Source organism: Mustela putorius, unplaced genomic scaffold, assembly GCF_011764305.1.
Source record: "Mustela putorius furo isolate JIRA1106 unplaced genomic scaffold, ASM1176430v1.1 tig00537227_pilon_pilon_pilon, whole genome shotgun sequence".
Taxonomy (NCBI): Eukaryota; Metazoa; Chordata; class Mammalia; order Carnivora; family Mustelidae; genus Mustela; species Mustela putorius.
The window spans coordinates 8142838-8168198 of NW_025422368.1; the positions used below are offsets into that span (position 1 = coordinate 8142838).

At 41.4% G+C, this 25361-nt stretch overlaps 1 protein-coding gene across 1 annotated transcript in view; it reads right to left on the reverse strand.

Annotated features, from left to right (window-relative positions):
* The window catches only part of PCED1B (PC-esterase domain containing 1B), a 39702-nt gene extending 14880 nt beyond the window's left edge, over positions 1-24822 (reverse strand). Inside the window, exons 1-2 of the mRNA XM_013063019.2 lie at positions 24722-24822; positions 23727-23797 (exon numbers count right to left, since the gene is read on the reverse strand). The gene's annotated coding sequence lies outside the window, so the exon portion shown is untranslated. The remainder of the gene's footprint in view (positions 1-23726; positions 23798-24721) is intronic.
* Positions 24823-25361: the final 539 nt, after the last annotated feature.

Genomic DNA, 25361 nt, shown 5'->3' on the forward strand with positions numbered 1-25361 from the left:
GTGGGGTAGGACCGTCGGGTGTGTCCGCTTCACTGCCCTCTGGGTGGGAGGACAGACAGGGCACACTGCCATTGTTATTTTGCTTATTTTCAGAAGGTCCTTAATCCTTATGGCACAGAACTTCAAAAGGTACAGGTCGTATGAGTGACAGGTCCTTTCTCTTTATTTGTTCCCACCCTCATTTGTCCTTCCAGAGGTGATGCGGTCATGGGCTTCTCGTCTGTTCTATCGATCACCTGTAGCTCTCGGGAGTATTTTGTTCTTCCTTTCTTCTTAAGGAGTCAATTTCCCTTTTTATTGCAGGCAGATGTCTGGAAAGAAGAATACGAACGCCGCTTGGAACAGATGTTAACCTGCAGAAAGTCTTGGGTAAACGGGTCGTCCAGGTTGGTCCAAATATCCAGATGTTTGAAACGTTACAGAAAACACGTGGCTCATGACAGGCTGTGCAAAGGGGTTAGGTGAAGTTCATGCCTAGGGGCATGGCCCTCAGAACTGTCTGGGGATTGCTTAAACCTTGATATGGATTTGAGATACGGTGACTGCTTATCTGTTGATGGTGTGAATTGAAGCCAGAGCTATGAAGCTGTGAATACAGGAGCTTTGGGGCCACACAGACTTGGGTTTGGTAACGAATTTTGTGGTTAATGGCTGCATGATGTTGGTAGTCACCAGTTTTGTGGCTTGATTTTTCTCGTCGGCAAAATAATGACAGGAACAATCACTACCTAGATGCAAGGGTTAAATGAGAAGATAGACCCAGAGTGCCAGGTATATAGTAATGTATGATAATATATGTCCAGATCACTATCTGGCCCATCCACTAGTTCTTTCATTCAGTAAGTAAGTATTTGTGGTAGACGCTGTTCTAGGTGCTAGAGATACAGCTGTGAATAACATATTTAAAACAAAATAAAACAAAACAAAAAGCCTTAGCCCTAAGGAGTTGACATTTGGTTGGGGAAATCAGACAACTGAAAAATAAATAAATAAATAAGTAAAAGAAAATGTTAGGTAGAAGAGGAACATGATTGTTGGATGGGGAGGATGCAGGGGCTGTGGGTTGGAATTTTAAATGGGGTAGTGACGGGGTTTGAGACCCACTACCCCAGAATACAGCACCACAGCATGCCCAATATTTTAAGCCAAAGGGGCTTCTGAAATGGCAGGTGCTAGAATGACCCTGGGGCCTCTCCTGAGGCAGGTCACAAGGCCCTCCTCTAACCCTGAAGAAAGTGGTGGTGTCCTTATCTCCAAAGACACCAGGACTCAGAGAGGAATCCAAACAAACAGGCTTTGTTAAGTTTCCCCAGTTTATAACCCTTAGCTGGTACCATCTGTCTTACCGGTCTTCATCAAACCCAGAGTGAAAAACACTCAGGCTTAACCTTGCTTTGTGTCTTCATTTCTGTTTCCTTCCTTCCTAAGATTGATTTATTTATTTGAGAGAGAGAGAGAGCAAGAAAACGAGACACAGGGGAGAGAGGGAGAGAGAAGCAACTTCCCCACAGAGCCCCACAGATCAAGCCTGGTGTGGGGCTTGATCTCATGACCCTGAGATCATGACCTGAGCTGAAATTAAGAGTCAGATGCTTAACGGACTAAGCCACCCAGGCATCCCTCTTCTGGCTAATATGTATGCTTTTCTGTAGTCAATCTGTCTTTTGTTACAGAGACCCAGCTGAGAACCTTGAAGGGATAAAAGTCCCTTTGCCATTTGAGCAAAATCCAGAGGGAGGAGGTGGAAGTACCATATAGGAATCTGGGGGAAGGAAGCTCTGAACAGAGAGAACAATGAAGAGATGAGTATGACTAGCGTAGAGTGAACAAGAGAGGCAGACACAGGAGATGGAGTCAGAGAAGAAAGGGAAGTAGGTCGGGGACATTGAAAAGACTTGGGCTTTTACTCTGGGAGTCATTGTGAGGGGTTTGGGCAGAAAATTCCCACCATCTACTACAGACTGTGTGGAGCAGGAGTGAAAGCCAAGAGACTATTTCGGAGGTTAGTGTATAGTACAAGGGTTGAGGCTTGAACCAGAGTGACGCAGCTGAGAAATGAGAAGCTGTCAGTTTTCTGGGCCCATTTTGAAAATAGAGGTGGTAGAATTTCTCTGTGGAGAGAAGAGGGGGTATGAGAAAAAGGAGGGAAGGCAAGTCTAGCTCTGTAGTTTTGGGCCTGAACAACAGGAAGGATGAAGTTGCCATTTACTCAGATGGAGAACATTTAGGAGAAACAGGTTTGGGAGGTGGAAGACAAGAGTTTGATTTGGGGCTTGTTACATTTGAGATTCCTTGTATACATCTACACTGAGATGTTGAATGGGGATTTCGATATACGGGTCTGGAGTTGGAGGGAGTGGGCCAGGCTGGAGGTATCCGTTTGGCTTGGATACTGTCACCGGTGGAGAAGGTGAAGCTAGGGAGGAAAAGGGGTTTGAAAACTGAAACCTACAGTAGAGGAAGAACTCATACAGGAGCCTGAGAAGGAAGAGTCAGTGAAGCAGGAAGAAAAGGAGGAGAGTGGGAGGTTCTGGAAGCCGAGGGGGAAGAGAGTTTCAAGGGAGGACTCAAGACACATTGTGTCTGAGATAGTTGCTAAGTCAAATAAGATATTCAATGATTGGTTGTGAAGAACACTGGTGACCTTGGCTGAGTGGTAGGGACAAAGGCTGCTTTGAGCGCTTAAGAAAGACTGAGAGGGGAATCAGAGAAGGGGTTTCATTGTAAATAAAGGGAAGTAGAAAATAAGAAGTTAGCCAGAAAGTGTGGGAGCCCAGGGCAGGATGCCCCAAAATATGCCACAATGGTATAAGGATTATTTTTAATGAACGTTATGTAAGAAACAGCCTGTATAACAAAAACAGTCTGACCGTCCAAGGTCTCTAGAAAGGAGGTTATAAATCTCCCATGTGAAAGGTACCCTCCCGACACCGGGAGGGAGGGAGACGACCTTATCATCAGAGGCAGGGAATTCAGGGCCGAAGAAGCCTCCATAAACAAACCTTGTTACTTTTGCTAATTTACCACCCCAGCCCAAATTCTGTTTAGATTCCTTGCTAATTGATGGTCCCAACCTAAGTTTTCTTTGTCCTCCCAGTTCCTCCTAAACTTATGTTCCTTTGTCTAGACAGTATAAAAGCTGCCCACCTTGGTACTTCTTAGGTCCCATATCTAGGAGACCTCTGTGCATATGAATTTTTTTTTTTTTTTTGCCCTGTTAATCTGTTTCATGTTAATTTAATTCTCATATCACCCAGAAGACTCTTGAAGGACATAGGACACTTTTTCTTCCTCCACAAGGGGGAAGGGAGGTTAATAGAATTTTATTTTCTTTTAAGATGGGAACAAGAATAGTATGTTGGTAGGCTTAAAGGAATAAGTAAGTAATTGGGGAAGTAAGTAAGTAATTGGGAAAACCAGGTGATGCAGAAGCAATGCTGGTGAAAGGGTTGGGATCTAGTGCCCAAGAGGAGGGGTTGGCCTTGGCTAGGAGCACACAGGGGGGAAAAGGCTGGGTACCGGGGCCTGAGGCTGCTGTCTGAGTAGGTGTGAGCTTGCAGAGTTTTTCCAGACTGCTATGTTCCCAATGAAATAGGTGCAAAGTCAAGGTCACCAGCTGAAAGTGAACCTGAGGCAGGTGTTCCTAGAGGTAACTAGAGGTTTGATGATCGAGAAAAAGGTATGAAATCATCATCTGGGAGATGAAGGAGGCTGTAACAACAGAGCACCATGGAGGCCCACTGCAGGCTGGGAGCCCCTGTTCGGACTGGGAGTGTTCGACATGGACTGGTTTTCTCTGATCTGTTTTAACCCCATGGGATGCCCATAGCAGAGTAGGCAAAATTGCATTTAGTCAGGCCTACGCTTTTGCCTTTTGTTGCCCATTAATGTATGTTAATATGCCCTTACAAATTTATAATGTATTTTAAACTATGATTATTTAAAAGCAAACCCATAAAAGACAAATATTTTAGACATTAAAAAATACTACAAGTATCAGGATAAAAATGATATTCCTTTAATAGTAACAGCTCTTTTAGTAGTTCCAGCCACAGATTAGTTTAGGCTGATCTTTATATGAGCTGCTATCACTTAATTCGTATTTTCTATTTCCAGGAACATTGTTATTTTTCTTATCTCCCTGGAATGGAGTGCTTCAAGCAGGCCAGAAATCAACCTACGAAAAATGTACTTAGAATATACTCATTTCAGCAAACTGCTATGTGTTTATGTTCAAATCTATGAGTGGCTACCTTAAAAAAGCATCAAACTTGGCAAATCACAAAACAGTGTGTGTTTCCTTTGTATTACTTGAAACAGTCTGCACATTCTTGATAATTTCCCTTCAAAGCACTTGCTTTTAGCCTTTTCAAACACACATGAATAATTTGTTTCTATTGAGGTACGAAGTCTTCTCTGATAGTAAACTAAGAATCTTGAGACTGGATTAAAACCTGTCGTGAGTTCAATTTAGTGGCTGAATTCAGTTCTGCACAGAATCCGTACATGCACACTTCGGTGTTGTTGAGGAGTGAGGCTGGAGTTAAAGAGTTTGGGAAGCTGGAGGTTGAGAAGAGCCAAATTAGTGGTTTCACGGGGATGGATGGAATGAGAGGTGAATTTATAGAAGAGCCCATTATGTCAGGACTTTTTAAAATTTTCTATAGACTTTCTTAGAATTCGTGTGTTTTATGCAGTTTCTCTCTTCTGCTCTATAAACACTATAGCTTAGTGGTTCAGAGCATGGCCTTTGCAGGCAGAAAATGTGAGTTCAAGTCTGAAATGTGCAAGCTGTGTGGTTTTGGGAAAGTTACTTAACTTCTCTGGCCCAAATCCTGCAGGGCAGATTCTGAATATGTAAAGTGCTAAGCAGAGTGGTTGGCACTTAGTAAATGTTCAGTTTATTCTAGAAATTAGTATACATATGTCCATGCTTCAGTTACATAAAAATAGGCTTTACTGAATAAAATGTAAACCTGACAAGGATCCCATTTGCTGGCGCAGCTCTGTGGACCAATGTGGCCCTGTCCCTGCCAGAACAGACTTGGCAAGTGGGTCAGATGACAGGGTCTTGGGCCAAGAGAGGTTCCAGGAGGTCTAGCAACTGCCCGGATCCCAGCTAGGCTAGCCACTGAGCTTGGACTAAGGATCAGGCCTCCTGAGTCTCAGGCTCCTCATCCCAGAGCCACAGTTCATAAATTTCGGTGGGGGACAAGGAAGGTACAAAAAAAGGTAGAATGATTTAATATCCTAGGAGAATTTTTAAAAAGTTATCTTTAAGAGGTGCCTGGGTGACACAGTGGGTTAAACTTCTGCCTTCAGCTCAGGTCATGATCTCAGGGTCCTGGGATCGAACCCCGAATTGGGCTCTCTGCTCAGCAGGGAGCCTGCTTCCCCCTCTCTCTCCCTCTCCTTCTACCTGCCTCTCTGCCTCTCTGTCAAAAAAAAAAAAAACATGTTATCTTTAAAATGTCTTTTCCTTCAAGTTGTCATAATGGAGGGGGCTATCCACAATACTGTCAATTAAAAAAAAATCTGGGTATTTCAGAAAATGCATGCTTTTAAGTACATTATAAATTAATTCTAACAGTGCTTATACTACTCTTCCCTGAATCAAAATGCTAACTTGTATTCAAAATGCTTCTGTATCTGCATGGTGGGATTGTGGATGCAGTAATTTTCTTTATTTTCAAAGCTATCTGAAATTTGGGCATGCTACATTAATAAAGAAAAAGTTCCGATATTTTCAGAGATATTAACTGCTAGATTGCTGAACATGAGGTTTCTTTATCCAGGAAGGCAGACATTGCTTCATGTTTTTGATGCATGCTAATTTTCCTTTCTTCCCTCACTGGATAAACTCTGGCTGAGGGCCAGAGTTTCATTTCAGAGTTTCATTGCTTGGTCCAGAGGAGGAAGGAAGAGCGGGGCCAGGCACAGTGCTTGGTCAAGCAAGACATGGTCTCTGTGTTCAGGAGGTCACAGTTAAGTGAGGAAAAAACGGAAGCTGATGATTATAATTCATTGCTGGAAATGCAATTATGGCCTTATGTGAGGGTATCACTTCTGTTACTGAAAAGGGTTTTTAAAAATGTCACTAAAGGGATGCCTGGGTGGCTCAGTTGGTTAAGTGTCTGTCTGCCTTCAGCTCAAGTCATGATCCTGGATCCAGCACCCTGTTGGGCTCCTTGCTCAGTGGGGAGCCGCTTCTCCCTCTCCCTCCCCTCTCTTGTGTTCTCTCTTTCACTTTCTCAAATAAATAAATAAAATCTTTTAAAAAAAATAAAAATTTGGGGGCTCCTGGGTGGCTTAGTAGGTTAAAGCTTCTGCCTTCTGCTCAGGTCGTGATCTCAGGGTCCTGGGATCGAGTCCTGCATTGGGCTCTCTGCTCAGCAGGGACCCTACTTCCCGCCCTCCCCCCCACCCCCGCCTGCCTCTCTGCCTATTTGCGATCTTTGTCAAATAAATAAATAAATAAATAAAAATTTTACTGAAAATATTAAAATGACTGAAAATAGCACTGGGAAAAGGACTTCTGATCAAACTCTTTACAAACGAGTATTTTTGCTTTAGAATTACAATGATTATTCCAAATTGTTTTATATCAGTTGTATATCACTATTCCATTCTACCAATAAAAGAGCAGACCTTTTAAATAGTTTTCCAAGTTACCATTTACAAAGCCAATGTCACCACTGATGTCTTGTTACCCTCCTCTCTTTCTCCTTTAGGACATTCTTTTTTTTTTTAAAGATTTTTATTTATTTGACACACAGAAAAATCACAAGTAGGCAGAGAGGCAAGCAGAGAGAGGGGGAAGCAGGCTCTCAGCTGAGCAGAGAGCACGATGTGGGACTCGATTCCAGGACCCCGAGATCATGACCTGAGCCGAAGGCATAGGCTTAGCCCACTGAGCCACCCAGGTGCCCTTTCTTAATATTTTATAGTTGGATCTCTGAAATATATTCAAACAAATAAAAATGGAGAATAAAGGGGTACCTGGGTGGCTCAGTCTGTTAAGTGTCTGACTGTTGATTTTGGCTCAGGTCATGATCTCAGGGTCCGGGGCATCAAGCCCCACGTCCAGCTCCTGCTCAGCATGGAACCTGCTCAAGGATCTTCCTTATTCCTTTCCCTCTGCCCCTCCTACTGCTCATGCTCTCTCTCACATGCTCTCTAAAATAAATAAATCAATCTTTAAAAAATGGAGAACTATCAATCACTCACTTCTCCGAATCTGATGTTTACCAGTTTCACTGACTCCTGACTGTAAATCTTCGAGCCCTATGTCAATATCCTATTTTCTTAGTCATGATTTCTGGGTGTTGCTTAACTGTAGACTCAGTCACCTTATATATTTGTATGAGAACAAAAGACTTTATTTTTTAAATATGCATTTACTCTTGGTGATGCATGGTAGTTAAATCATGGGGCAGTTTTAAAATGCATGACAAAAATAGCTAAGAAGAAAGAAATGCCTCTTTGTTCGCGGATGAATAAACTCGGTGACGATGTAAAGATCCAATTTAAAGTAAATTCTAAACTGATTATATTACTCCTCAAGCTTGTGCCTCCTCTTAGTAAGTGAAGTCAGTATTTACCTAATTGCTCCATAATAGAAATTGCAAGATCATCTGGGATTCCTTCCTTGCCTCCATCCATCAGGAGTAAAGGAGATTCTCCTCTCTAGACCACTCTGTCACCAGTCCACTTCTCCCCCTACAGCCGCTGCCTTAGTTCAAATCTGAAATCTGGCTGTGGCTTCCTAATTTATCTTCCCACATGTGTTCTTTTCTTCCTCTGTCCCATTCTCTAACCTGCAGTCTTTGCTCTTTCTAAGATGCATATCTTACCATTTCATTTCCCTTTCAGAAGCTGAATTCAACCTACTACATCATGTCAGGCTTTTTCTGAAAATACTTAGACTCCTGTCTTTCCTAATCAGGTGTATTCGTCAAAGACCTACAGAGCATTCCCTCAGTGAGGTCTGAAGATCCCAACTGACAAGGCATCTGGGTTCCCTTAGATCACAAAGAGAAACCACAGATACATCCTGAGTGTATCATTCTTTTTTTTTTTTAAAGATTTTATTTATTTATTTGACAGAGAGAAATCACAAGTAGATGGAGAGGCAGGCAGAGAGAGAGAGGGAAGCAGGCTCCCTGCTGAGCAGAGAGCAGATGTGGGACTCGATCCTAGGACCCTGAGATCATAACCCGAGCTGAAGGCAGCAGCTTAACCCACTGAGCCACCCAGGTACCCCCCTGAGTGTATCATTCTTAACACATACCGAGTAGATCATCAACTGAGTACTCAGAATGTTAATAATTTGTATTAACTCATTTTATGGAATCAGCAACCATAATTACTCAGGTCAACTACTGGGCGTCTCCTTTACATTCCACACATGCATGTCCATTAGTTGTTACTTTTTAAACAGCCCTGCAGGGTGTCCGCCCAGGCTGGTTAGCTAGGATGTGTCAATTTGTAGTTCCAGCCCTCCTCAGCCTACCCCTAACCTCTGCCCTCCCCCCAAGTTGGGCACTTCACACCTCCCGGTGGGGGCTGCTTCCATGGCTACAGGGGGCCATGGAGGGAATAGTGACATACAGGAGAATTAGAATATTGTGGCCAAGGTGAGCAGACTGTGTAATTATGTCCTGTACAGGAACAGAGGCTGTCGCAGAGCACACAGCACCAAATTTACCACCTAACATGTCACTGCTTTGGTTTCAGGAGTACATTTGGTAACAGCAGGTTCAGAAGCCCTTGACCTTGGGTGCAGGTGCAGGTGCAGGACCCTGGGAAGATTTCTTACACCTCATTTATATACAATTTTATTCTGATTTTTTACGCTCCGCAGGAAAAACAAACAACAAAATGTAGGGTGTTATACAGAGAGCTATGAGAGCCCACGGTCTGAAGCAGAAACGGTCTCGAAGAGCTTACTTAACCACAGACTTCAATTTTAGGAGGAAATAGGCAAAGAAAACATCTGAGACCTTGTCTGTCACATGCTTAGTTTGTTAAAGAAAACTGGAGAGCGAGCTTATTATTTCTTCAAATGGGAAAGTCCCAAAAGGTGTGGGGGAGATGCTAAAATGTGTTGTCTGGGTGAGTTCTCAGTGGATGACTTAAGAATAGGTGACAGGGTTAATGGCCAGGGACTAGGACCCAGCTCGCAGGGCTGAGACAGATTCTTGTGGGTGTGTCTGATGAAGGAGGCACTCTTCCCAGCTAATGCAAGGAGGAATTTCTTATTGTCCTATCCTTTCATTGCTTGGTCCAGAGGAGGAAGGAAGAGCAGTCAGGGGGATGCCACACTGTCACCTGTGAGAAAAAGGGAGCTGGGAGCTCCCCTTGGCCACTTGCTGCTGTGTGGGGTCATTGTCATCTATCTGGAGAGAAACAGCCCTCCAGTTAGCAGGCTTGGGTGGAGATAGCAGCGGCAGCCAGCTGGAGGGCATGGCCCCAGTGTCTTCACACCACCCTGGGGAAGTGGCTCAGGGCTTCATCTTGGACCACACCCTTTACCTCTAGTTTTGACTCTTCTCTGTGCTATCAGAGGAGCGCAGCTGCTCGCTCCCTGCCTTATTTCCACCCATCCAGCATGCTTATTCAAACCCAATGCAGCCGGCCATCCTAATCCTTTTACATTTGGGGGGCAAAGACTTAAACCCATTTAGCCTTCAGTCTGTCCCCTTTAGGCCAAGGCCCTTTACTCACTTGATGCTTTGGCCATAGGAGGCCACCTAGGACCTGGAAAACTTTTCTCTGAAGGCCCTTGGTCTGAGACCATCAGGGTAACCTTGGTCTGCACCTTCTCCTAATGAGATTTTGGTACATCTGAGCCTTGGCTAACGTCGCAGGACTGCATACAGGACTGTTGCCTGGCTTTCCTTTCTAAAATACGAGCTCCTTAAAAAAAAACTAGGATTTTTTTGAAGGATTAATTCATTAAACAGAGTGCAGAAAATGGAAGTGAACTTTTGCCTTGTCTCCAGGAGCCTATTACCCAGGGGTAGAGGAAGTAGAGCCCTACCCACCAGGACGGAGGCCAACTAATGATAATTTATAGTTCGCCAAGTGGTATTTGTGTTCCTTTCCCTATCATCTCCCTCCTGTCCTTCCCTTTCATAAGCAAACCAACAAAACCAAACTGTTGGCTAAATTAGTTGATGTTTATGGCATAATCTACATACAACCACAATTACAAAGAAAATTAAATGATTAGGGAGGTAAGTGAGCTAGGATATCTGGATTCTTTTATACTAAGAATCAGGGACTATCTAGCATTTATTGCTAAATTAGAAGGAATTGTTATGGCCCATCTGTGGAAATCAGCTTATTTGTAGATAATGAGGAGGAGCTACTTAGAGCCCTCCAGAACCTTTACTATTAGATGTATGATTGCCTTGGTCTGTAGGTGGGGACAGATTAAGGAAATGGGATAGCAAGCTAGGACTGGTGACAAATCCAGAGCACAGTATCCCCTCCAAGAAAACCCAGATATCTGAGAACTAAGGCAGTAGCCACAAACTCCAGTGGCTATAGTTATTAGACATGAGATATAAGAGAGTAGATGGGCTGCGTCTGTTCTTTGTATGTATATTCATTTTCCATAATAAACATAAAGAAATAGTCTTTGTTTCCTCCAAAGAATGTATTTTTTTCCCCAGAAATTCTTAAACCTCTCTATCTCATTTTGCTACTTCTTATAAATACATAGGAAGAGAAAAATACCTCTGCACCACGAAGAAAAACAAAAGTGAGAGTAGAGTGCTAAATGAAAACCCAATACTCAGCCTCACTGTTGGATATAATAGGGAATAGTGGGGATTGTGGCAAACTAGAGAACATGTATCATTTAAGTAGGCATGAGACATTCTGTCCCAGAAGCTTGCTCCAGGAAGGACGATGGTTTTAATCATTGACAGATATTCCAATTTTTCACAAAGGAAAGTTGTAAAGGTTTTAATGAGACTGATTCTGATTTTTAAACATGGGTGAAAATAAGTAAATAAAAATATTATGTAGATAAAACCAAACAACTTTGCAGTCATTAGGGGTTTTTTTCCTTTCTGTATAGGAAGTGAAGGAGTCAAATTTGAACATCTGGGAATCAGGAGCCGCACAGAATTGGGTAAAATGGGAGCTGTGGATAGAAGGCAGGTAAGCAGGGAGGATTGCAGAAACCAATGAAGGGCCAGAGACAGAATTCTGACGCCTTTCTTGCCTCAGGAACAGACATTTTCCCTTTTAGCTGTAGCAGAAACCAGTCATGGTTTCCTAGGCAACATTCAGTCTGGCCCTGGCTGGAAATCCACATGTTTCTGCAATGCAGTGACATTTCCTGATAGGCAAATTTGGACACAATTTTGGAGTCTTACAAACCCAAGAAAGGAAGCTGAGATGATACTCTTGAGTGGCATGTCCCTGTCCTGGTAAATTTTAACCCTCTATTAAGTACAGAGTTTTTAACGAATTCTATTTCTCTGTCTTTGCAGTTCATTGAAATCAGCTTCTTAAAGCCCAAATCCCTCGTAGCCATCTTTTAGGTATTGTTTTTGTTTTATTTGTGGTGCTTACAATGAATATAGATAATTGGATATTTGCAACCCCAATATATCGATATTGTAGTTGATCCAAATGGCTTTTAATATCTCTTAACAGTCGGGCAGAGCTCAATGGTCTGTTTTCAAATAGAAGCTCAGGTGTACTCAAAGATGAACTGAAAAATACGTGTTTTCTTTGTTAAGGAATAATAATAATAATACTGTTAGGGCAGTATTAATAACCACACTACTGAGAATTTTAAAAAGCCTTCTAAATAGCTTCCAGCAATTCTCTATTTTGTTATCAAGAACCTGGGGAAATAGAATTTAAATAAGCAACTGTGCCTTTTAATCCGCATCTGGTGTATCCCTTACTGTTTAACTGTCTTTATTATTTTCTACCTACTCTAACAAGCTGAACTGAGATCAGAGTGCTTGGTCTGACATATCAGGAGAATGCTAAAGGCACCTCGTGTCCTGATATCAGCAAGGTGTTTAGAAATGCCTGTCATTAGAACCTTATAAATAAGATGGAGAATTATGTCTGTTACGTGAGAGCACATTTTGGTGCATTCATAGTTAGTCATCTACATTCAATATTTGACATATCTGTCAACAAACATTGACTTAGCAAATATTTATTGGGTATCTGCTATGGACTAGGCACTGCAGTAGGTTCTACAAGCCTAAGAGTGAATATGGCTTTTTTTTGTAAAGAGCACTGAGAAGCAAATAGAGGTTTTAAAGTAGATACACACAGGAGTGCCTGGGTGACTCAGTCACTCAAGCATATGACTTTTGGTTTTGGCTCAGGTCATGATCTCATGGGTTGTGATATTGAGCCCGGCGTTAAGTTCCACACTCAGCGTGGAGTCTGCTTAAGTTTCTCTCTCCCTCTTGCTCTGCCCCTCCCCCTGACTTGTGCACTCATGCTCTCAAAATAAATAAATAAAATCTTTAAGAAAATAGAGACATAACACAAATTTATATGTAAATGTATAAGTATAAATGTATAATATATTTGAGTGGAGAGTAGAGTTCATTCTGACAGTGGATATTGCAATATAAAAATAATTTTGAAATGTCCCAAAATATGTTGTATCATTATATACAGTGATATATAAAATACATGTTATAATAGACTATTTTTAGTGAAGTTGTAGGTTTATAGAAAAATTGAGTAGAAAGTAAAAATTCCCATATATACTTCCCCTCCCCCAACCTCCAAAGTATCCCCTATTAAATTTTGCATTAGTGTGATACATTTATTCCAAATGATGAACCAATGTTGATATATCATTTTAGTTTACATTACGGTACACTCTGCTGTACATTTTATGGGCTTGGACAAATGTATATTTGTATCCAGCATGTTTCCTGGTTTCATATATCATCATGTATCCCTGTATCATGTATCCACCATGAGAGCAAAATACAGAACCGTTTTGCTGCCCTAAAAACCCTGTGTCCTTCACCTACTCATCCTGCCTTCCCCTGGAAACACCTTGGTGACCACTGATTTTTCTATGGTTTCTATAGTTTTTTTCCAGGATGTCATATAGTTGGAGTCATACAATATGTAGCCTTTTCTTACTGGCTTCTTTCTCTTAGCAATATGTATTTAAAGTTCAAAAACAAAAGACAAAATAGAGATTGGTAGAAATCTTAGCTGCCAAACTGTCCTCTGAAGTGTCTGTACTATTTTGCATTCCCACCAGCTCTGAAGAATTCCTGTTGATCCAAATCCTCACCAGTATAATGGTGCCCTCATTGTTTTGGATTTGGGCCATCTAATCCATGTGTCATTTTTGTTTTAGTTTGCAATTCCCTAATGATACAGGATGTTGAGAATCTTTTTGTGTGCTTATTTGCCCATCTATATCTTCTTTGGCAAGGTTCAGATCTTTTGCCCACTTTAAAAATTAGGTTGTTTTCTTATTATTGAGTTTTGAGAGTTCTTTGTACCTTTTGTACATAAATTCTTAATCACTCGTGTGTTTCATAAATATTTTCTCCTAAGGACCACTAACTGTTGGTTTGGGTTGAGGTCATGATCTCAGGGTCATGAGATCCAGCCCCAGGGCAGGCTCCAGGCTCTAAAGGGAGTCTGTTTAAGATCTCTATCCCTATGCATCTCCCTCCCCCTTCTGCTCCTCCCCACATGCACAAGCTCTCTCTCTCAAATCAATCAGTCAATCAGTAAAATCTTTTAAAAATATTTTTTCTCCTAGTCTGTGGCTTGTTTTTTCCTTCTCTTATCAGTGTCTCTTGTAGAGCAAAAGCTTTTAATTTTAATGAAGTCCCATTTATTGATTTTTTTCCTTCATGGATTTGCTTTTGATGTTGAGTCTAAAAACTCGTTGCCAAACACAAGATCACATAGATTTTCTCCTATTTTATCTTCTAAGAGTTTTATAGTTTCATACTTTGCATTTAGGTCTATGATCCATTTTGAGTTAATTTTTGTGAAAGGAGTAAGTTCTGTGTTGATTTTTTTTCTTTTTTGCATGTAGATATACCATTTTCTAGCAACATTTATTAAAAATACTATCCTTACTTTACTAAATTGCCTTTGCTCCTCTGTCAAAGATGAGTTGATTATATTTAATATTAATAATTAATATAATTAATATAAATATAATATTTTATATTTATGTAGGTCTAATTATGGGCTCTTTATTTTATGCCATCCATCTATTTTTCTATTTTTTTCCACCAATACCACACCACTACAGCTTTATAGAAAGATTTAAAGTCAGATAGCGTTAGATCTCTGAATTTGTTCTTTTTAAAAAATATTAACTGGGCTACTTTGGGTGTTTTTCCTCTCCATATAAACCTTAGAATCAATTTGTCAATATAAAAAAAAATAGCTGGTGGAGAATTTTATTAGTATAGAGTTGAATCAGCTGATCAAATTGGAAAGAAGTATTTTGACAATATTGAGACTTCTTATGCATGGAATACCGCTCCGTTTATTTAGGTCTTTGATTTTTTCATCAGAGTTTTATAGTTTTCATCATATAGATCCTGTACATCTGTTTTTAAAATTTATAATTGGGTTTTTCTTTTCGTTGCTAATATAAATGGCATTTTTTTTTTAAATGGCATTGTGTTTTAAATTTCAAACTCCACCTGTCCATTGCTTGGATATAGAAAGCAATTACTTTAGTGTATTCACTTGTATCTTGCAACTTACTATCATCACTTGCTATAACCACAGGATTTTTTTTTTTTTTTTGCTCTTGTTGTGATACTTTGGGATTTCCCACAGAAAGAGTCATGTTATTTGTAAGCAAAGACAGGTTATTTCTTCCTTCCCAGTCTGTATACCTTTCATTTCCTTTATAAAAAAAATCTTACTGTATTACTTAGGACTTCCGGTACATTATTGAAAGGAGTGGTGAGATGGGACATCCTTGCCTTATTTCTGATCTTAGGGAGAAAGCATCAAATTTCCAGTAAGTAGGATGCTAGGTGCAGATATTTTGTAGTTATTTACTTACTTATTTCTTTACTTAAATTCCAGTATAATCCACACACAGTATTATATTAGTTTCAGATGTACAATGTAGTGATTCAACAATTCTATCCATCACTCAGTGCTCATCATGGTCAGGGTACTCGTACTCCCCTTCACCTATTCCCCATCCTCCCTTCCAGCCCCACCTCGGGTAAGGTGACCATCTGTTTGTCTTTTATAGTTAAGAGTCTGTTTTTTGATTTGTCTCTTTTTTTCTTTGTTCATTTGTTTTGTTTCTTAAATAGCACATGTGAGTGAAATTGTATGGTATTTGTCTTTCTCTGACTGACTTATTTCATTTCACAAAGTACCCTCTAGATCCATCCATGTTGTTGCAAATGGCAAATTTCATTCTTTTTAATGGCCAATATTCCATTATTTATACATACACACACACACACACACACACACACACACACACATATATATGTATATATAAATAATATTTATCACATCTTCTTTATCCATTCATCTATCAAGGGACATTTAGTCTGCATCTATAATCTGGCTATCATAAATAATGTTGCAATAAACATAGGGTGCATGTATCTTTTCAAATTAGTGCATTTGTATTCTTTGGGTAAATATCCAGTAGTGGAATTACTGAATCGTGTGGCAGTTCCATTTTTAACTTTTTGAGGAACCTCCATACTGTTTTCCAGAGTGGCCGCACCAGTTTGTGTTCCCACCTCTGTGTGGGAAGATTCCTTTTTCTCCACATCCTTACCAACACTTGTTTCTTGTGGTTTTGATTCGTTTTGATTCTGACAAGTGTGAGGTGATATATCATTGTAGTTGTGATTTGCATTTCCGTGATGAGTGGTGATGTTGAGCATCTTTTTGTATGTTTTGTATATATTCTTTATCAAGTTGAGGAAGTTCACTATTTACCTCTATTCCTAGTTTGTTAAGTTTGTTTGTTTTATACCATGAATTGGTGTTGGATTATTTTCAAATGTTTTTCTACATTTATTGATAGGATTATATGATTTCTTTTTATTGGCTGTTGATGTGATGAATTACATTAATTGGCTTTCAAACGTTGAACCTGCCTCACATACCTGGAATAAAACCCATTTTGTATGGTGCGTAATTCATTCTACATGTTGTTAAATTTGATTTGTTAATATTCTGTTGAGGCATTTTATGTCTATGTTAATGAGGGACATAGGTCTGTAGTTTTCCTTCCTTGAATATTTTTGTCTGGTTTTGCTATTAGAATAACAATGAACTCCTAGAATGAGTTAGGAGGTATTTCCTCAGCTTCTATTTTTGGAAGAGGTTGTAGAGAACTGATATCATTTCTTTCTTAAATGTCTAATAAAATTCACCAGTGAACCCATGCAGGCCTGGTACTTTCTGTTTTGAAAAATTATTAGTTACTGATTCAATTTCTTTAATAGATATAAGTTACTCAGATTGTCTATTTCTTCTTGGTATGAGTTTTCATACATTGTGGTTTTCAAAGAAATGGTCTCTTTCACCTGAATTATTATATTTGTGCACACACTTATTCCTAATTTTCCTTTACTATTCTTTTAAAATCCGTGGGATCTGTAGCGATGGCCCAACTTCCTTCATTTCTGATATTAGTCATTGGTGTCTTCTCTCAATTTTTTTGTATATTTGCATATTTTAATATGTAACCACATATTCTATTACAGGTGAGGGCAGATATGCTTCCCTATGGCCAGTTTTATCTATTTAGTAAACTATCAATTCATGTACTTTGCTTGTTCTTCTATTTTATCTCAGACTTATGATATATTAAATGTTAACCTTTTATTCTGTCATACATGCTGTAAATGTTTTTATCCTAGTTTATTGTTTTCCTTTTTAAAAAAGATTTAATTAATTAATTTATTTGAGAGAGAGAAAAGAGCACAAGCACGGTGAGGGGCAGAGGGAGAAGCAGACTCCCCAGTGAGGAGGAACCCTGATGCAGGGCTCAGTCGGGTGCTTAACCGATTGAGCCACCCAGGCAACCCCCAGTTTGTTATTTCCCATTTAATTTTGTGTTCATATTTTTTCATACATAAGCTTTACATAAAGTCTTTTATTTTTTTGACTATTTCTTCCTTTGTTATTCTGCTAAACAATACCTCACATTTGCTGATAATGTACTATGTGTCAGGCATTTTATAAAGTGATTTACATGTCTTATTTAAGTTCAACTTCAAATAGTCCTTGTGGTAAGTACAATTATCACCATTTTATGAATGAGAAAACTGAGGCACAAAGAGGTGAGCATCTTGTTTCAGGTGAGCAGAGTCAGGGTTTGAAGACAGGTACTCTAATGACAGAAACTTAGTCCCTGCCCTCTACTGAGTCCCAGTAAAGTGCTCCCACTTAAAGATGGTATGGTTTACCTATATTTTTTTATGGTTTGCATATTTTTTAAAAAGGACACTTATAAATACTCTATTTCAAAAGTGGCAAGGTTTTCAAATTTCATAATAGAGCTGTATGTCATAGCCCTCACAAATTTGAAAGAATTTATTTTATTTTTAAAAATACTTATTTATTTATTTGAGAGAGAGAGAGAGAGAGTGTGTGTGGAAATATCGGGAGAAGAGCAGAGGGAGAGAACCTCAAGCATGGGGTCTGCCATGCAGCTCCATCTCACAACCCTGAGATCACAGCTCCGAAACGAAACCAGGAGTCTGACACTTAACCCACTGAACCATCCCAGTGCCCTTGAAAGAATTTATTTATTTGGAATCAGAATTGATACATTTCCTAGTTTGACGGATCTTGTGGAAAACCGGTGTATTAGAATATTGGAAGGTATGGGAAGAATTGTTAAGGAGAGGAAGGAAGCTAAGCAATTTTTTTTAAGGCAATTATTACCTATAGGACAAAAGCAAATGGCAAGAAAATTTAATAATAATCATTGTGCACTCAATATTAAGTTATGAATGCTATTTGCATGGGTGTAATAAAGTGAAAAATAAATATTTAAATACACACACATAAAATCGAATGGAAGGTGAGGAAGTGAAGAGTAGAAGACATGGCACAGATGACTCTGGTGGACTCAGGTAGGATTTTCTTAGATCTTCCTGACTTGCCCCGTGTCTGATACTAAACAGGACTGGGCTGCTCTGAACAATATTGTGTCCGGCTCTCACTGCAGCACATTCCTTAACAAGAACTACACCTTCTAGAGTATAATGCCCACCCCTTCTCTATCTACCATCAGGTAGTTTTTTGGGATTTGCTACCTCTCAACGAATTTAGACAGGCAATCAGGGAGGAATCCGAGGATTCTGATCAGAGAGGAAGAAAGGACAGTAGAGCGAAAGGGAACAGCTTACAGCCATCAATCATTAGACAGAATTGAAATGTAAACATAATGAATATTATGTTTCTCATGACCCTCCTTTTCTCCCTGGAGACAGCTCCAACTTTTAAAAATATTCCTAAAGGCTAACCTCCACAAGACTCAAGCAGGTTTCTTTTTCTCTCATACAAGAACACATTTCTTCATTTAACGAGTTAAATATATAATGCTAATAAATAATTCACAGTACTCAAAATGAAAACAGGAAGTTTAAATGGAAGGGCAAAACAGAATAAATGGCCAGTGTTATTTCTGAAGAGAACAATTTCATTCACCATCTCCTTTTGCCACATCGCACCTCTCCCTGCCTCATTAAACCCCGGCCATATATTGCTGATTTCCCTTCGAAGGAATGTCTGTTCTTTAAATACCATATGGAACTCCTACCAGTGTGCCCTTCCTTCTTGGCAGGTCATCTGAGAATATTAACTAAAGTACTTTGTTCCATGGTTCCCAGAAGAGCAGGAGAACGTAAGATTCAGAGAACCTTCATTGTCGAAACAGTCTGAGCAGTCTGCCAAAAATGACCGACTCTTTTTGCTCTGAAGAAGTTTCTCTTGTGTTCACCATCAACAGATAACAAAGGGACATTTATGGGTCTGAGCTTGTTCTCATGCTTGTAAGGAGACCCAACTCGGAGATGAGGCAGGCGGTGGGAAACAGATTTGTTTCAAGGGCATAGGAGAAAGGCTATGAAGGCTGCTGGCCGCCAAGAGCAAGCAGTCAGTACTGCAGGGAGGTCTTAAGGCAGCATGGCCAGACGTCCACCCCGCCGCCCCACCAAACACAGCAAAAGCAACTCAGTATCCCAGCGCGTGATGCCCATTCAATGACAGGTAGGCAGGACATTGGAATTCTGATGGTTAGTAAGTTAGAGCAACACAAGGCCCCAGACCCAGAGAAACTGAGGAATAAAATGGGTTAAAAGCAACAAGTCTGGAAAACAAGTGCAGTTATCACAATTAGGTCCTCAATGGGAGACAATGAAATAAACCAGTGAAATGCGATCAGCAAACAAGATTAGAATCTTGGAGACTATCTGGTTGCCTCCTACGATTTACAGGACTAGAGCAGTGTGCTGATCCTCAGACCAAAATTGATGTCGGGGTGAAAATACAATGTTAACTTCCCAGAGAAATATGATGTAGGCGAGTCAGGACTAAGTGTGCGGAAGTGTCTTTGTCTCTAAAAGAGACGAGAGGAAATGCTTGTAGTTTATACAAGTCATTCACAATTTTTAACCTTTTTGTGTTGGAGTTGGGCCAGTGTTCCAGATCTTGCCTTCTAGCTATCATGGGAATCTGGGTGTGTGAAGGCAGTAATTTGAATTATGGAGGCAATCAAGGGGAGGGGACAAAGTAACCAACCAAATGGTGAGTGGAGTGGAGGAGGATGGAAGAATGACACGCAAGGGACAGCTGGGTGGCTTAGTCTTTAAGCGTCTGCCTTCTGCTCAGGTTGTGGTCCCTGGGGGTCCTGGGAGGGAGCCCTGCTTCTGTCTCCCTGCTTGGTGGGGGGGAGCCTGCTTCTTCTTCCTCCACCCACTCCCCCTGCTTGTATTCCCTTTCTCGCTATGTGTCTCTGTCAAATAAATAAATAAAATAAAATCTTAAAAAAAAATCACGAAAATTCATGAAGTGTTTCATATTGGGGGAAAAAAAAAAAGAATCACCTCCAGGGAAGTATTGCAGAGAATGGTTCCCTGGTGTTAAAAGATAAACTGAGGTATATTCAAAATTTTAAGAGTTTATTTGAGCAAAAAATCTGCCCTAGGGGGCCGTGCCAAAGCATAAACAGGGGATCCCCACCAACCGGAGTTCCCAGAGAGACTTACCTTATAGAGAAAAAGTAGAGGCAAAGCAAGGATGTCATTGATTGGCGCTTGCTTAAAGCCTACTGGACTGCTTGCAATTGGCTATCCTTAGGTTTCCATTTTGTAATCCGGGCTTAGATTTTGGTTTGCTCACAGAGGTTGCCATGGCGTTAGAGCTATTTCAACTTAATGGCCTCCTACTTTGGCTAATTTCACAGGGGTTTCTGGATTGGCTTGGACAACTGAATGGACAGTGATGCCAGTACAGCATGGGGATATTCTGTTGCTTGGATACAACACCTGACTCCACTTTTTACTTCCTGTGCCAGCTTGAGTCAATTACTTAGCATCTCTGAGTCTTTATCTGTAAAAGCGAGATTTCTACTTACAGAGATGTTGTCAGGACTCAGAAAGAGTCTGTACCACTGACCTGGCCACCTGTATTGAGTGTGTCTAATTGCCAAGCCCAGAACTTGAAGTACTCTCAGGGTCTGGGGGAGACCTACAAAAACAACGAACACACACACGGAAGGGGGAGAAGCACTGAAATATCATGGCATGGGAAGTGTCCAAGGAGCCCAGAATCATGCACTCTCTTGGAGAGGTGAGGAAAGAGGGATGGGCATTTGAACTAGGGTTGAGTGAATATGGTTTCACCAAAATGCATTTCCCCATGGAACACATCAGAATTATGCAACATATGCAGAAAGATGCACATTTCCCCTTGGACACAATCTCTGTGAGCCTCAGTTTCTCCAGTTCAGGATAATGATAGTACCCATCTCTGGGAGTGGTTGTGAGAACTGAGTAAAATAATGCATGAAAAATGCTCAGCACCGGACCTGGTCACAGCAAGTACTCCATCAATGTTAACTATTTGTATTAACATTACTATAGAGACCCTGGGAGTCTGTGTGGCCTCAATGTCCTATCAAGGTCAGAGCTAGTTAGTAGTAGAACCTAGACTAGGATCCATAAAAGTAGAGCTCTGGACTCATCTAATTCTAATTCTTCTACAGAAGATTCTTTTTTTTATATAAAGATTTTATTTATTTATTTGACAGACAGAGATCACAAGTAGGCAGAGAGACAGGCAGAGAGAGAAGGGGAAGCAGGCTCCCCGCTGAGCAGAGAGCCTGATGCAGGGCTGGATCCCAGAACCCTGGGATCATGACCTGAGCTGAAAACAGAGGCTTTAACCCACTGAGCCACCCAGGTGCCCCTCTACAGAAGATTCTAAAGAGAGTATTGGAGCCTTTGGTATAAGGTGGGGACTCCAGTAACTTTTCCCGAGGGGAAGTCTTGATGTGAACATTTAATATTTCAATGAGTTCGTAGCTAAAAGCATTACCCACTTTGACAGGTAATTGGTCTGCAGTATTTATAGATTCCCTTTTGCTTACTGGACATCTTCAGGTTTTATTCCAGGCTGCATATTTCTCTTATTTCAGCCTCCAAACACCCTGCTCTCTGCAACCTATTTCATATGGCCTTTCATACCAAAGGGAAACGAAAGCAGGAAGAATAGGTCTTCTTATAGTCAACATCCATTTACCATTACGAAAGCAGGAAGAATAGGTCTTCTTATAGTCGACATCCATTTACCATCCATGGCAGTTTAGAAGCTATTTGCGGCACAATGGAAAGAGGAAAGATGATAAAGCATAGCCTGCATCTTGAAGATAGTTAACCAGTTGGTTTAAGTAAAGCAAATCGATAGGCAAGGAGAAAACAGTATTTCTAGAACAAGGTATAGATGCTCCGCAGTGATTTGGGGGTAGAGTGGAAGTAGTTACACAGAGGAGACAACGTAAATTGATGTTCTGTCAGTCAGGAGCTAATGAGGAAGTATGGAGAAGGAACAATCATCCCTTTAGCAAGTGCCAGGTGCTCCAAATAGCATCTGGAAGGTTCTGAGTCAGCTGTGGAAAATGACAATTGATATGGCCTGGCAAACAGAAGGGCAGGTAGGGGTTCTCATTAGAATCACCTGGAACTAGGAACAAACAAAGTAGAAAACCACTTGCACCCCCGAGAAATCCTGAGGTTGCCCTGAGGCTGGGAGGGGTTGCCCTGAGGCTGGGAGCCCAGGCATCCCGCTTTGGGAGAGCTCCTGTGATTCTAACATGCACCCAGGGCTGAATACCGTGGCCTTAGGGCAAAGATTAGATGATGCAGATTTCTAAGTCTTGTGTGGAGAGCTGCAGGCCTGGGGGTGAATATTTCTTCTTCTGGGTTGTAATGAAAATGTGGCTTCCTCCACTTTGCCTGGGATAAGAGTAAAGTATTCACTTTACTTGGAATTATCATTCACTGAATGCCTTGGGCTGTGAGCAGTGCTAGTTTGTGGGAGGAAGCTCGACCTGAGGATTTGGGGCAAGTGACCCTCTGAGATCTGGTAGATTGCTAGAATGGTAATGCTGGGGTGTGGAATCTGGGAGAAACCTGGGGATTTTAAGCAAAAACTCCGTGTAACTGAAGGTGGGTTTAATGAAATATGTGGAATCATGAAGCTGTCAGGAGATTAAGAGGGGAAACAAATCTGAAAACAGACAGCACAGGGCTGTGAGGCCAGCTAGGTCCTTTGGATGAAAGTGGCTTAAATTCAGCCTCAGCTTCCTCCTTTGTAAATGGGCATATTCTTAGTAGCCCCTGTCCCTGTTTGCTGTGAGGATAAAATGGGAGAAAAGGCATAAAGCACAGAGCACCATGCCTATCGCACAGACAGGAACAAGCATTAGTTAATACTACTGTCGTTTCAAAAAGATAAAGGTTCTGTACCAATGAGTCATGTGTCCCAGACTCAGGATTTATGTGGTTGCAGGTAAGGAAGGTTTCCCTTGGAAATTGGTATAGACTTAAAAGGTTTCTTTTAGTCCAAAGGGAGTTGAGAGAAAGAATTTTCACCCTTAGCCTGCCTGCAGGGAGCTGGAAGGAAGAAAGGGAGTCAGAGTGAAGGTGTGGAGGCCAGAGGCTCAGCGTTCAGGGCCAGAAAAAGTGGGTGAGAAGAAACAGAACTGGGATGAGATCTGCACCCATTTCAGAAACTGAGACCCAGAAAAAGGGGCCAAATGGCACAGAGCTGTCACCTATGAACCAACCTGAACCACAGAAAAGGGCGGGCTTGGATGGACAGCTTGAAAGATAATTCCATTGCTGCTTTTTGGATGATAATTCCAACTCAAGATTACATGAACCTAACGCATAGGAAAATATTTTCTAAATAACAAAGGAGAGTGTGGATACAGTCTTATCATAGTTTTTCCATGGGGAGTTTATAACTAGAGAGTCCCTCAAATGATACTGAACTAGTCTGTGCACTTCAAGCAGGTTTCCGAGCACACTGTCTTGTTCTTGAAGCGGGTACGTGCGTTGGGAGGGTGGTGGGGAGGGACCAAGACAAGTGGCACAGGGGACTGGAGAAGCCAACCCCAGAGCTCTGTTCTGTGGCTCCCAGACCCAGAGGAGCAGAGACTTATGCTGAGAGCTTACCAAACACTTCAGGAGTTCTGTCTGGAAATTTCAAGGACACCCATCAGGCTAGTTGAAGTGAAAATGCCAAGCTGGAGGGAAACAAAAGATAGGATTTAAAAGTACTGCTCCTCAGTAGTTTGCTGAAATGAAGACAATCTATGAGATGGCGCTATAGCACTCAGAACAGACGGCTGAGCAGATGCGTGGGCTGTGTTCGCATTTAATGTTATGGCCGGAGAAAGCCACTGGTTAGCCCTGAATGGTGTTTAAGGACCTGTAAGTTACTGAAGATCGAAGAAATAAATGTGTATTCAAGGCTATGCATCTATTAAATGGACTTTAAGGAAGAGTATTTTTATTATGAGAAAAATGATAACCATTTATTTAAGCAAGATTATGGGCTTTTTTTTTTTTTTTTTTTTTTTTTTCTTTTCCGAACCCGACACTACCTTCCGGATGGGCAGGTTGTTCATGGCACAGGAGTGCACACTGGAATTGGTCTTGAAGTCACTCTGCTCTCTGTTCACTAACCCTGTGCCCTGGCGTGGGGCTGCGTCTGCCCAGGAGGAACGCCTTTTTCCAGTTCACAAAAGGCACCCCACCGAGCGGTGGCGGTCCTCTCAAGGTCTGAAAACACAACACCTCTCTTCTGCTTAGATGGCTTCTTAAAGCCACTTCCAGATGCAGGTAGGAAACAAATGATGGGGCGATAAGGCGGAAGGAAACAGAAGATAAACATGATCAAAATATAAGGTATAAGAAGTGAAAAAGCCCTGTGAGGTGAATCATGAGGAGCTGTAGGAGGTCTGAACCCCGGGGGGCGGCGTCCCCCTGTACACTTGTGGCGTGCGGAAAGGCAGAGAGAAAGTTCACAGTGAGCCCATCAATGGCAGAAAGGGAAACAGGGCAAAATGCGACATGGGGCGGAGGGTGCATTTCGCAGGAAGAAGCAACAAGAGTCTGGCATCTAAATCCTGCAATTGCCTAACTCGCGCTGGAAGAAGTTCACTTACCAGCAACAAGCCCATTTGTAGGCAGAACATGTAAAATAAATATGTTTCCAACAGTCTCTGGACCTCACTTTCACCCAGACCCCAGTGGTGCTCCGCCCAGCCCGCCACTGCCGGGGAGTCACGTGGCCCCTGCTCACGGTCCAGATCTCCACGTGGAGGAGGAGTTTCCACACCACTGCTCACAGCTGCAAGGCGCCCCCTTCTGACTGCTACCTGTTCACGTGCACGTTCAAAAAAGAAAGTCCTTTACCCTGAAAAGTCCTTTGCACTGTAAACTACCTATGAAACTGCTCAAGTTCCTTTCAATTTCTCAAGAAAGCAGAATTTGCACATTAAAAACAGATCACAACACCTAGCACTGAATTTTGCAGAAATCCATCAGACTACTTCAAAGGATGTTTGCCCCAGGGCTCAGGTGTAGCTCAGGCTTCTCCACAGATAGGAAGACATGGGGCCAGTCCCCCTTCCTGGACTCTTGTCCCTGTCAGGCTTGCGCGTAGCACATCACGGAGCCCTGTGAGCTCTGGGTGAGGAATGTATTACATGACCTGCTTCCCTTGGGATTGGCCTTCAATTATTTATTCATCTAATATTAAATAGCCCCTCAACTGTGTTAGATGCTGGGAATACCAAGATCACT